The sequence below is a fragment of the Macaca mulatta genome, chromosome 18 (assembly GCF_049350105.2).
Source record: "Macaca mulatta isolate MMU2019108-1 chromosome 18, T2T-MMU8v2.0, whole genome shotgun sequence".
Taxonomy (NCBI): domain Eukaryota; kingdom Metazoa; phylum Chordata; class Mammalia; order Primates; family Cercopithecidae; genus Macaca; species Macaca mulatta.
The window spans coordinates 46,899,226-46,912,563 of record NC_133423.1 but is presented as its reverse complement, the minus strand read 5'-3'; the positions used below and the strand labels follow the sequence as shown (position 1 = coordinate 46,912,563).

General features: G+C 42.8%; 1 long non-coding RNA gene across 1 annotated transcript; it reads right to left on the bottom strand.

The window, feature by feature from the left end:
* Positions 1-216: 216 nt before the first annotated feature.
* LOC106994486 (uncharacterized) lies at positions 217-12,962 on the bottom strand. The gene is made up of 3 exons (XR_001441092.3): positions 12,805-12,962; positions 3,161-3,298; positions 217-1,207 (listed from the first exon to the last, which is right to left on the bottom strand). It is a non-coding gene; the product is annotated as an uncharacterized LOC106994486 (long non-coding RNA).
* Positions 12,963-13,338: the final 376 nt, after the last annotated feature.

Genomic DNA, 13,338 nt, shown 5'->3' with positions numbered 1-13,338 from the left:
TTTCACACCTATTCAACTGTCAAAAATTGAAAGGTTCAGTAATGCCAAGTTTTTATGGGAAATGGGCACTGCCATCCTAGAGGAAGTGCACATTGTTTTTATCTCTTTAGAGGGCAATTTAGAAATACCTTGTAAAAGTAAGTATATACGTATCCTATGACAAACTAGTTTTATGTCTAAATATAATCCCTAGAAAAATTCTTACTCCTGTGTGTAATAGGACAGGTAAGAGGATGTTTATTATTGCATTATTTACAATATTGAAAATTGGAAAACAATTTAAATGTTCATCAATAGAGCAATGGGAAAACACTGTACAGGCACAGCAGTGAGTTCCCGTGAGCTAGACGCAGGCATCAAGAAAGATGATCTTGAAAAAATCCAAGGTCTGTGTAAAAAATCAAACCCATTAATATACCATTTACACACATATTTAAAACATATAAAACAATGTTATCAATCAAATATGGATTCAGACATATGCATAATAAAAGCATAAAAACACAGAATGCATGCAAGTTCAAGAGAATGCTTTTTTGGAAGAAGGAGTAGAATAGGCTCACAGAGAGGATAAAAAGGATGCGATTGTACCTATAGTGTTTTATTTCTTTAATTACAAATAAAAATAAAAATAAATCAGAAATATTAGCATAATAATATTCTGGGCAGTGGCTATTGAGAGTTTAATATGGTAAACAATTCAGAAAAGGAGAAAAGGAAAAGAAAAAGCTCCTCACCAGCAGCCTCACTTTCCTCTGGTGGAAATGAGAAGGCAGTGGGGAGCAGGAGGCTGCAGGAGAGCAGAGCTGACAGCTTTGAAAATTACTTGGCTGTGGATGTCTGCTCATGCACACACCCACACCAAGATAGTTCCACACACGATAGTAGTGGGATCATTCGTGGAAAGAGCAATGCTGAGCAAAGTCACCATGGACTACTGGGGGCCCAGCCAGCACCAGCTCTGCCAGGGCATTCCAGGACTAGGAATGGGGTTTAGAATAACAAATGGTTTAAATACGGTAGGAACATGTTTCTCTCAACTTAAAGGAAGTCCAGAGGTAGGCGGTAAGGGGCTAAGATGGTGGCTATGCCACATCCCCAGGACTCAAGCTCTTTCCACCTTTCTGTTCTGCCATTCCTAGTCACATGGGTTCCATCTCCAAAGTCACCTTAAGATCTGAGGTGACCACTGCAACTCCAAGCCATCCTGGTGAGACACAAGAAGAAGTGAAGGTGAGGAGGGCAAAATGGTCCCTACTGGCTGACTATACCCCTCTAAAACTTCTTTCCTGGAGCCCCTTAACTTGCATGGACATTTTTGGATCATCCCTAATGCCAAGGGAGGCTAGAAAATTGTATTAGTTTGTTTTCACACTGCTATAAAGACATACTTGAGGCTGCGTAATTTATAAACAAAGGAGGTTTAATTGACTCACAGTTCCGCATGGCTGGTGAGGCCTCAGGAAACTTACAATCATGGTGGAAGGGGAAGCAGGTATGTTGTACATGGCAGCAAGTGAGAGAGAGCGTGTGTCAGTGCAGGGAAAACTACCATTTATAAAACCATCAGATCTCATGAGAATTCACTATCACAAAAACAGCATGGGAGAAACTGCCCCCGTAATCCAATCACTTCCCTCACTCCACATGTAGGGATTACAATTCAAGATTAGATGTGGGTGGGGACACAGAGCCAAGCCATATCAGACATGTTTTCTTTAATTCAATCAGCAATGTGCCTAGCTAAAAAGTTAGCTATTGCTAAGGAAAAAGGGAGAATGGCTAGTTGGTTCGCAGCTAATAATGACTACCAGGGTTGGTGACTAATTGTGTGCCCACGGACAAGAGCTTTCTTCCTCTAAACATTGCTTTCCTGTCCGTGCAAAAAAGAGGATAGGTGAGGTGCTGCTTTCCTCAATAGAGCCAATCATCTTTTCTCACCTTGTTCATTGCTTCAAACTTTAATCAAACTTCAATTTGAGACTATTATCTTGAAGCCTTTGTCTACTCATTCTCTCTCCCTGACTGCAGGGATTTGGGTCGTTGAAACTTTTTCTCCCTGCATAGTTTTGGTTCTATATCTATGTTGCACACTCACCTCTCTTTGGGAATTACAACTTCTCTACCAGGTTTACCAACTGCTAGAAACACCCAGATTTTAACTTTCCAACTCACTTCTTCCAAGAAGCTCCCCCTGGTATGATGCCACCTCCTCTGAGACCACTTCATCCCACTGTCCCCTGTCAAGAGCATTTTTTTCACTCAGAGAATCAAAACTTTCGTTGAAGACAGACCTTATACCATCTGGCCTAGTGATTTGCAACTTGTTTTTTAGAGTCCTTTCTGCAAGTAAAAAAGTACATGAAACCCCAAGATGATGAATAAAGTGAATAAAATGTAGAATGGGATGGGGCAGAGGAGTCCCAAGTCATTTCAGAACATAGTTAGAAAAGATAATATCTTGCCCTCATTTTATGAATAAAGACATTGCTGCCCAAAGATAGAATTCAATTGTTCATGTTTTGTAGCTCATAATAGCAACACCAATAATAACAACGGCATTAGCTAACACTTACCCTCTGTGTGAAATACTGGTGTGAGTGTTTTATGTATATTAATTAAACTTTGTGATAACCCAAAGTTGCATAGGTAGTCAATGAAAGACCCAGGATTTGAATGAGGCATTCTGACTCGAGAGACTGTGCCAGAAACCACTATTCTATAAGCATTTAAGCCACATGGCCTGAATAATTCTAGTCCTCTAACTCCTAGGCCTAAATTACCTTCTTTGATTTGCTTTATATTAGTTTTTTAGTTATGGATTCTGAACATGTTTCTTTAAATGTTTTTCTGTGACTTATATTTATTTTTTTGCTGCATACATTAGGCATTTAGTGAAGACTTATGATAAAATATTTGAGTTCAGTGGGCAAAGAACAACTGCTTTTCACTTGAAACTTTGATGAGATTTGACCTGGCTCATGAAGGCCGCTGCATAAAGATTAAATAGAAACATCAAACCACATCCTTAATCGCCTAAATGAAAGACTAAATTCCTGCCAAATCATGTCTGCAAAGAGGAAAGGCAAGCATCTTGGGCAATGTTCTGTGCATGGTCATCTTTTAAGTCAAGTCCTGGCAGGGTAGAAAGTAGTTGTACCTTGTTAGTGTCCTGTACTTCTTTCTCCACAGTGGTGGTATAGGAAGGGTGATCCAGGGACCAGGAAGGCAAGAATTGGGTGACTGTTTGCAAAGCCCAATTTTTCCATGTCCACCTTTCTATCTGGACAGTTGAACTCTGCAGGAGAAATCACAAATTCCCCAAATTAGTGCCTACTGTACATTCATGGTCCCTTCCTCAACTCAGGTTATTCTTCATCATGTCCATAGTCACTCATCATCAACTCTGACAAGAAACAAGAAGTGCTGCTGCTGCTTCTCTGTTATCAGCAACACCATCCACCCTTGTGATCAAGCCAAAACTTGGTAGTCATCTTTTATTTTTTTCTCACTCTGTCACCCAGGCTGGAGTGCAGTGTTGCAGTCTCGACTCATGGCAACCTCCACCTCCTGGGGTCAAGTGATTCTCCTGCCTCAGCCTCCCAAGTAGCTGGGATCACAGGCATATGCCACCATGCCCAGCAAATTTTTTTTTTTTTTTTTTTTTTTTTTTTTTTGAGACGGAGTCTCGCTCTGTCGCCCAGGCTGGAGTGCAGTGACCAGATCTCAGCTCACTGCAAGCTCCGCCTGCAAATTTTTTTTTTTTCAGTAGAGACAGGGTCTCACCATGTTGACCAGGCTGATCTCAAACTCCTGACCTCAGGTTCAGGGTCTTACCATGTTGGCCAGGCTGATCTCAAACTCCTGACCTCAGGTTGATCCGCCTGCCTCGGCCTCCCAAAGTGCTGGGATTACAGGCGTGAGCCACTGCGCCCAGCCTGGTAATCATCTTTGACTCCTCTTTCTCCCTCCACACCATCATTGAGACAGTCACTATGCCCTGCTGTTCCTATCTCTTTCACCTCTCTTCAGTCTGTCCACTCCCCTCTGTTAGTCTACACTTTGTTTAGAGCCAGCACCTTCCAGCCCATTCTTGGTATAAGGAAACCTTATACACACACCCTTTCTTAATGGATCTCCCTAATATAAGTTTTGGGATAGAGTCAAAACTCATAAAATAGAAAGCCAAGTTGTTCAGTGTCTGGCCACTGCTTTCCTCCCAGCTTCATATTTCCTCACTGAGATACTGGATCCCCTAAATGGTGGATATCTGCATATGCTGCATCCTGTCTGATTCTCTCTCTCTCGTCCCTACCTCTCAGTCAATATTTGGCAAATGCATGAGTGAATTTGGATGCAGAAGGAGAAGAAAGAAAGGACAGACAGAGGAAGGAGGGATAAAAGTAACAATAACAACAACAAAAAAAAACCTGGGCATGTGGATGGAGGAAGAAAGTTTGTCCAAAGCAGAAAAATAGGAAATAAAAACAAAACAAAAACAAGCAAACAAACAAAAAAAAACCACAATGGCCAGGGCCTCAAAGCCTTGTTTATAAGATCCTGGTGGCATATTTCTATTTTAAATTAAACTCTAGGACATAAATTTCACTTCACTGGTCCCCAGTCAGCCCTATAGACCTCAAAATGCCACCCAGCCACCTGGTGATCCTACAAAGCAAGGTGAGGGGTTGAGCCTTGAGGACAGATCAGAGGAGTAGTGATTAAATCCAAGACTGAGTCTTGTTTCAACCTTGGGATTATATCAATGTGCATTTCTACTGAGACAGGGTCCTCTTGCCTTCTTACTGAAGTGAGTCATTGCCTGTGTTAGCCCCCTTCTTCCCTAGTCCTCTCCATGACACCCTGGGAAAAGTATACTTACTGATAACTTGGCTCCATTTTTTGAGGGATTTAGGTCACTTAATATGTGATGGCACTTAAGAGAAGCCAGTTAAATTTGGGGCTGAACTGGTTAAATAATTAGTATCTGCAATGTAGCAGCCCAGAGCACAGAGAAAAGAGTGGAAAGAACATGGAATGCCTATGCCATGAGACAAAGTGCTGCTATCCCAGCACCTTGACAAGTCCCAGCTCCCAGGTCTGACCTGCTTGCTGAAATTTTGAAGACCACCCAAAGGCACTTTAGCAATTCATGTGAGCAAAGGCCTCATGAAGCTCCGTGTGGCAACACCAGTTTCCTGGGGGCAATTCTTCATGCCTATTAATGTGATAATCTGTTTTCAAACCAGACAGTTTAAGTGAGAAAGAAGAATGAGAAGAGATGATTCCCATTACCAATGGCAACTTGATCCCTAATAGTAGTGGCAAATGTGAACAATTCTTAACACACTTAATTTCATTCAGTGCTCACAACCCTCCTATGAAAGAAGTATTATCCTTATTATACAAAAGGGTCTGAAATTCAGAGAAGTAACATTTCCAAGTGTGATGGTTAATATTAGGTGTCAACTTGATTGGATTGAAGGATAGCTGGTAAAGTATTGTTCCTGGGTGTGTCTGTGAGGATGCTGCCAGAGGAGATTGACATCTGAGTCAATGGACCGGGAGAGGAAGACCCACTGTCAGTGTGGGTGGGCACCATCCAATTGGCTGCCAGAATAGCTAGAACAAAGCAAGCAGAAGAAGGTAGGATAACCTTGGCTGGGTGCAGTGGCTCGCTCCTGTAATCCCAACACTTTGGGAGGCTGAGGCAGGCAAATCACTTGAGGTCAGGAGTTCGAGGCCAACCTGGCAAACATGGTGGAACCCCATCTCTAGCAAAAATACAAAAATTAGCCAGGCATGGTGGCAGGTGCCTGTAAACCCAGCTACTCCAGAGGCTGAGGCAGGAGAATTGCTTGAACCCAGGAGGTAGAGGTTGCAGTGAGCCGAGATTACGCCACTGCTCTACAGCCTGGGCGACAAGAGCAAGACTCCGTCTCAAAAAAAAAAAAAAAAAAAAAAACAAAGGAAGGTGGGATAACTGCTTGCTGGGTCTTCTGGCTGCCTTCTTTCTCCCATGCTGGAGACTTCTTCCTACTCCTTCTGCCCTTGGACATTAGACTCCAGGTTCTTTGGCTTATGGACCCTGGAACTGGCACTAGTGGCTTGCCAGAGGCTCTCAGGCCTTTGGTCACAGACTGAAGTCTGCACTGTCAGGTTCCCTGGATTGAGGCTTTCTGACTCAGACTGAGCCACTACCAGCTTCTCTCTTCCCCAGCTTGTAGAGAGCCGATTGTGTGACTTTGCCTTGTAATAGTGTGAAGCCCATTCTCTCTAATAAACTCCCATGTATATGGGAGTGTCTATATGTGTGTGTATAAATACACACACAGACTAGCTGATGACAGAGGCAGAAAGTGATTGCTGGACTTCTTAGTTCCCAATTTGGCTCTTTCCTCACTATACTGCTTCATGGACTCTTGCAAGCATGAACCTAATAGACACAGTCATTCAACAGTTAATTCAATAACTGTGTATTGATCCCCTCCCAGGCACCAGGCACTGTGTTAGGCCAGTGAGGATACAGCAGGTTCAAAACAGAAAACGCTTCTTATCCTGTGTGGGGGTCATATTCTATTGAAGAGACAGACATACAATCTTTCAAGCAGAGGGCAATACACCCTATGTCCTCTGCAAAATAATAAAACAAGGCAAGGGAAACAGAGAGCAGTGGGGCAAGAGAATAGATTTTGTTTTTCAAAGGTGGCCAGACAAGGCCTCTCTGTTGACACCTGGCTTTGAACTTTCCAACAAAATCCATTCCAACCTTGATGTATGCCTTGCTTGTACCCACACTGCAGCAGGAGGCGGACAATGAGCACATTAGAGACAAAGAACAACCAGTAGGCATGGTGTTCCCATTGAGAAGGGAGGATTCAAAAGTAAGCCCCAAAACTGCCACAGTCTTGCCATGGGGCAATTTCACAAGTAGAATGGGGTGGCCACTAACTAGCTTGGCAAGCAGAGAGGATTTTTTCGTGACAAATCTGTCCCCAGCGAAAATGGCCCAATGACTCAGGAGCTTAAGGAAGCTGTCCTTGCTATCTGATTCTGCCTATGAATGCCTTCTGAATACCTTCTATCAGAAATATAATAGCTGGATAATTGCAGGAGGAGAGCAAGGGGAAAGCCTTTAGACATGCTTCAAGATTTCATTGAAAATGTTTCGTTCATAGACTTAGGAGGTTACGTTTCTGGGAAAGCCACTAAAAGTAAAATAAGAGGAAGACTCTGATCATGCCTTAGAAACAATGTGGAAGTTCATTCCCATCTAAGGACCAGAAAAAAAAAAAACTTTAAAAACAGAAAGTGACAAATAGAACCTATTTCATAACTATAATGCAATATATCTTTACATTGTGTAGTGTAAGTTTTTAAAAAAGATTTAGCAATCAAATAAATCAACAACAAAGAAAACAATTTCCCGGGTACATACTTCCCAGGAACATATTTCTGTATTTTACTACTGAAGTCACCCCCTGAAGAGTTATGTGAGGCTGAGAGCTCAAGAAGAAGTACCTGACAGGGTCAGTGCCTGAAGCTGGGAAATAAGAATGCAGAACAGACAGGGAAGGGCAGCGAGAAGCTGCCAGATGCCCGGAGCCAGGAAGTTTTGTGCCCAGGGTGACAGGAAGCAGCCTGGTTGGTTGGTGTCGCTTGCCGTTTGCTGCAACGCCGTAAGTTCTACGATAGATGAAATTGGCAGGAATCAAGCAAGAAGCTCATACTCCCTCTGTATCTTCACCTCTCCCTCCCATCTCCACTCTGCTCCTGGAGACTCTCAGATCTGCTCTGAAGTTAACCTCCATCTCAGCTCGGGATTCATCTCCTCCTGTCTCCTAATTAGGCTCCTTCTCCCTCAGCTGGTCTCTCCCTTTCAATTAGAGTCTTCCTCTCATTTTAAGGGAAAGAAAAAAAGAGAGAGAGAACTTTCCTTGGTCCTGCTTTCCCCTCCAAGCTGGCATTCCATCTCTCTACTTTCCTTAATTGCCAGATTGTAAAGAAAGGTTTCCGCGCTCACTGTCTCTCCTTCCTCCTCTTCACCTTCTTTAACACCCACAGTCAGCTTGCTGTTCCCACAACTCCACAGAAACTTCTCTAACTGCTGAGAAGTTAGAGAATGTGACAACTTGTTTAAGCCTTCAGCCTCGGCAGTTCTGTCACTGTAACCATTACTTGGACCCAGCCCCTTAAAAGTTTTGCCTCATTTGGCCTACATGACTCTGTCCCCCTTGTCTTCTCTAAAGCCTTCTCGTCTTCTTCCCAGTCCCAAACACCAACACCACCACCTTAATTTTTCACTGGTGGAGAAGAGACGAGAATCAGCAAACTCCCCGGTTGTTTTCGGGTCACACACCCCTTTGAGACTCTGATGGCAATTTTAGAGTCTCCCCAAAATGTCATTTTATTGATACATATTCATATACACACATATGTATATACATATGTAAACATTATCTCAAAAGATCCCTAAATTAAGAAGAGCCTCCGTCACAGAAAATAGCTGTTTTTACAAAATGTGACTATGATATCATGTGGCTGATCCATACTACACTTAAACCACACATTTCTGGTGAGTCCTTGACTTTCAGAGGTGCTATATTAGAGTAAAACATTTTATCAGAAGGCTGATCCCAGGATTCTCATGCAGTTTTTACACCCTAAAGGCTGTATGATCTTGGGCAATTCACATCTCCAAAACAAAGTTATCTCCTCTATAAAAATGGGTATTATAATTTCTTCTCTGCCCCCCGAGTTTGTTGTAAAGATTAAATGAGATCAGGAATTTGAAATATTTTGTAAACTTCTAAGTATTACAGAAATGATCACTATCAAAATCATTGATCAGTATCCTTGGAGCTGCAGTGTGTTGGGGAAGAGGAGCCAGGAGGTTGTCGACATTGGGTTTTAATCCCATCTTGGGCACCATATTGTGATTTGACCTGGGTCCATGTTCCAGTTTGTAGACCAGAGATGATCACAGGTCTCCTAGCTACCTCGTAGAGCTAGTCTGAGTATCAAATGAAATAATGAATGTGGAGGGACTTTACAACTCAGCAAGACTGGGACGCCTGCCATTTCTCATCCTCTTCTTTGTCCCTCTCCATGTGCATTAATTGAACTCTGTGAGCCAAACAGAGTGAGCCTGCTCTCACAAGAGTCCCACCGTGCCTGATGATGGAGCATTCCTAAAAAATAATTCTAGAGTCAAATTAGACTCCCGTGAGTTAATCATGGATAATGTAATTATAAGAAGCAGCAAATAAATTGATAATAATTGGCTACTTATTGTTTTTTCAAAGAGGGCATGGAGAGAAAGAATACAGTGTACAAGAAAGATTATCCTTTGTAGAAATAGTCACTCCTCCTGGTCACTTGGCCTATATTGGAACACACCCCAAGGAGTGCTGGTGTCTCTCTGGCATGCTGGGTTGCTATAAAATGCTTTCTTGAAATCCCTGACTTGAAATCCTGCCCTTATCCTGATGCATGAGTGTTAGTAACCTCTAGCAGGTTTCCAGTTCCTCAAGAAAGAGCATGGTGGCCAGAACCATTGCACATTCCTTGTTCCCAATCCCTTCTTTGCTTCACTGCACCCAACCAAGGTTCAGAATATAAAGGTCAAGGGCAGATGCAAACAGACCAGCAAAGTTAAAGTCAACCCATCTCTCCCTTTTCACCAGGTTCTATCTGGTTTTGGGAAGAGGTGGGATTTTCATAGCACTATGAGAAGGAAGGGATCAACTATTGTCTTGTGAGAACAAGCCTGGTCACTGTCAGATAACATAGCAAAAAGTATTTCTCAAAAGGACCTCCTTTGCAGGGGTGAGAAAAGACAAGTGTCTGGGGCTCCACCTACAAGGGCAGGAAAAAAGGAAATGGGAGAGAAGCTAACATTACTGAGCTAAGGACATTACCTATATTATTTCATTCAGTTCACTCAACAGTGACCTCTAGTATGTGTGTATTGTCCCGTTTTACCAGCAAAGAACCTGAGGGTCAAAAAGACTACAACTTGCCCAAGGTCACACAGAGAATAATGAACAGAGAAGACTTCAAATGCCAGACTGTTTTCACTCTGGCAAACTGGCTCACCAAAGGTGAGGACAGCCAGGAAAAGAGTGATTCTCTACTTGTGTCCTGTCCATGAACACTCCCCTTTAAGGGACCTGTGATTATGATGAGGGCCACAAACTATGAGTGAGTCAGAGCCAATCTGAGACTTGAGTCACCCACTTGCCAGTTTTGTGAACTGAGTCCTTAAAACATAGCAATAAAGCGAACATAATAGTATCTCTCTGGAAAATGTGTAAGTTGCTATGTAGTTCCAATGCAATGTTTTTTGTAATTGTTTCATCTCCCACCTACATAAGGCTGCATTGTCAGGTAGAGAAGCGTCATTGTCTCTATTGAATGGGGTGCAGGTGAAGGGCATGTCCCTGCAAAGATGCAGAAGAGCAAGGGCCATAGAGGTGCCGGGACACTGGGCAAGGATAAAGTTGGTTTTAGAGTACCCAGAACACAGCCAACGTCCGATAATGAATTACCCAGTCAGAGCAGGACTGGCGGTGACAAGGGATTCCTGAAAGGTTGCTCAACACCTCCCCAGGATCAGAGTGATCCAAGAGTCTTGGGCAGAGTTACCATCATCCCATGGTGGGGCAAGTGACCTCTGCACTGGGGGGAAAAAAAATTATGAAGGAGGAAGCCTGCAAGTCTTGGCTAGAACAAGAACATCATGGGACATGAGCTCCAACTCTGATTTCTTCCTCTTATCCTTGGATGTGATATCCTGGTTTTATGGCTCTTGAGAAAAGCATAAGCTCCTAGAGGTAATGGATTCTATAGTAAATGTTATTGGATATTTCACAGGGCTTAGAGGAGCATAGAACTCAAATAAATGGTCCCTAAAGGCGGGATTCCGTGGCATCTGTCTGTGAGTTCCCATAGGTAACTTTTCCCATAGTGACTTTAGTGTGGGGCAGAAGATGCTGGAAGACTTGTGAAACAGGCAGATTCCCAAATTCCACCATGAGAGATTCAGATATGGGAAGGTTAGGGGTGGGGTTGTTTAACAAACTCACTAGTTGTTTCCAAATGCAGTTGATCGTTGGGGGAAAATCTTTGAGAAACTCTCTGATAGTCTATTTTTTCACATATCATCTTGTACTAAAGTTAGTTGTTTAGAGATTAAGCTGCCTCCGTGAAAACATAAGCTCCTCCAGGTCAGGGTCTATGCATCTCATCCCGGTACCCCAGAGCCTAGCAGAGCACCTGGCATGCTGTAGGTGTTTGGTTGGACTCAGCAGAACTGGAAGATCATAAAATACATCTCATTTCCATAGGAACAGTTCCATGTCTAGGATTTGTGTTGTGGACAAGGGTCACTGTATCCTCATATATCATAAATATGGGTAACAATATTGCACCATGAGATGCTAGAGTGATCAAGCTGAAAAGTACCCTAATTCATTATTTAACATTCATAAAGCAAAAGAACAGCTCTGGACCTCTGCAGTCACTGGGAATGGTAAGATTATGCTCCAAGAAACATTCTGTGAGAGCGCATCTAGTCAATGTAATAAAGTTTACCTTACAGTCACTTTGTAGATAGGAGAACTGAAACATAAAGAGTTAACTGACACATTCAATGTTGCATCATGAATCAACATCAGACCCAGAATTCAGACCCAGGATCCTGGATTTTCTAGGTGGTGCTTCTTCCAAACCATAAGATTCTGATAAGGACCTGTGTGTCCTATGTGTCCTATTTCTGGGACTTTTTTTAAAGAATGATCAATAAAATCTTTCCTTTAGTAATGCTTCTACTGCTTGCTACAGGGAAATTTGTCACAAGAAGAAGGCATCATTTTAAAGTTCCATGGGCAGCTCTTTCCAGAGATGTGGTCCATGGAAAGTCTTTCCCAGAGCCCGTTGGAATTCTAAAAAGGAAATAAAGTGAGAGTTAATTAAATGTGTAATTGATGTTGATTGTGGCAAGCATGGTTCTTTTAGGTCAGATTGATGATGCAGGGGAGTGCTAGTGTTTGTGAGTGTTGTATGTTTTTAGGATTTTAGGGCCCTTGTCTAAGCCCTGGGATTTTTACTTAGAGGCAGGCTTTGTGAGATTAGGGAACAGGCTATGGTGGGCTTCAGGGAACAAGCTCTACAAGGGGTCTCTCCACGTTATGTACATTAACCAAAATGGGGTCATCCCACGCTCTGCACTTACTGAGCAAGTTTCCCTTCAGCACTGCCACATCCCTCCCCAGCCAAATGCTTAACAAATCACACCAACCTGACCAACTCAATGTCTGCTTCTTATTTTTCCTCCTTCCCTTTTCTGTGTGCCATTGTAACCCTCCTGTCTTAATGATTTTCTGCCTCTTCAGGAATTTTGACTACTCCATTAAGCTTTAGTCTCGTCAAAACACATTCCTATTAGTCAGTTCTCAGACACAATCTCTACTTTTTCACCTTATGCAAAGCTCCACATACTCTTTCTTGGCAACTGCAGTTAAAATGCTAAATTACAGAGGTGGGCAGACTCTATTGATAGTAGAGAGACTGGTGCCCCTCTCTTCTTGCCTACCTTTGCTAATGACTTGAAAATAAATCTCTCCAGTACCTCACCTGCTGATCTGCTGTGGCTTAATCAGCCTAGTAGATTCAGAGTAATTTTCCCCATCAAAGACCGTGTTCTCATGATGCTTCCCACACCACTGGAATTAGGTAAGACAGAGAGAAGTCTACCTATTTTGCAGGTTCTGAAGCTCAGGATCAAGGATTCAGCTGACTTACCCAAAGTTAGTAACAGAGCCCCTTCCAGAACCATCGCTTCCTGTCTCCTGGTCTAATGGTCATAAGTCCTTATTTCTCTCTGATCTTGCTCTTGCTGTGGCTAAAGTGCACACACAAGGGTGACTGATGTGTCCTCAGTAAGATGGAAGGGAAGGAGGAGGGAATCTTTGTTTTCATCTCCTGGAATGTTCCAATAGTTCCAGCTGTGGCTACAGTTCATGACTGCGGGGATTTTTTGCTTGTTTATTTTCTTTTGAAAGATTCTATCTAGATTCCAGCAAACTTTCCAGCAAACAGTACTTTGAGGCAGCTGGAAAAGGGAGGGCTCTTCCTTCCCTGTCATATGTCCTTAAAATAACACAACAGGGGAGGAAAGCCCACAGGGTCCCCTTAAGGTACCAAAGATAGCATAATGAATTTGCTAATCATAAATGGTTTGCTCCTGAGTTCCAAGTGATATGGTAATGAATTGCCAGCGAGCCATTTGCCAGACCGCAGCCATATGGTAAGGGATGGGACTCTGGTACATAGTAG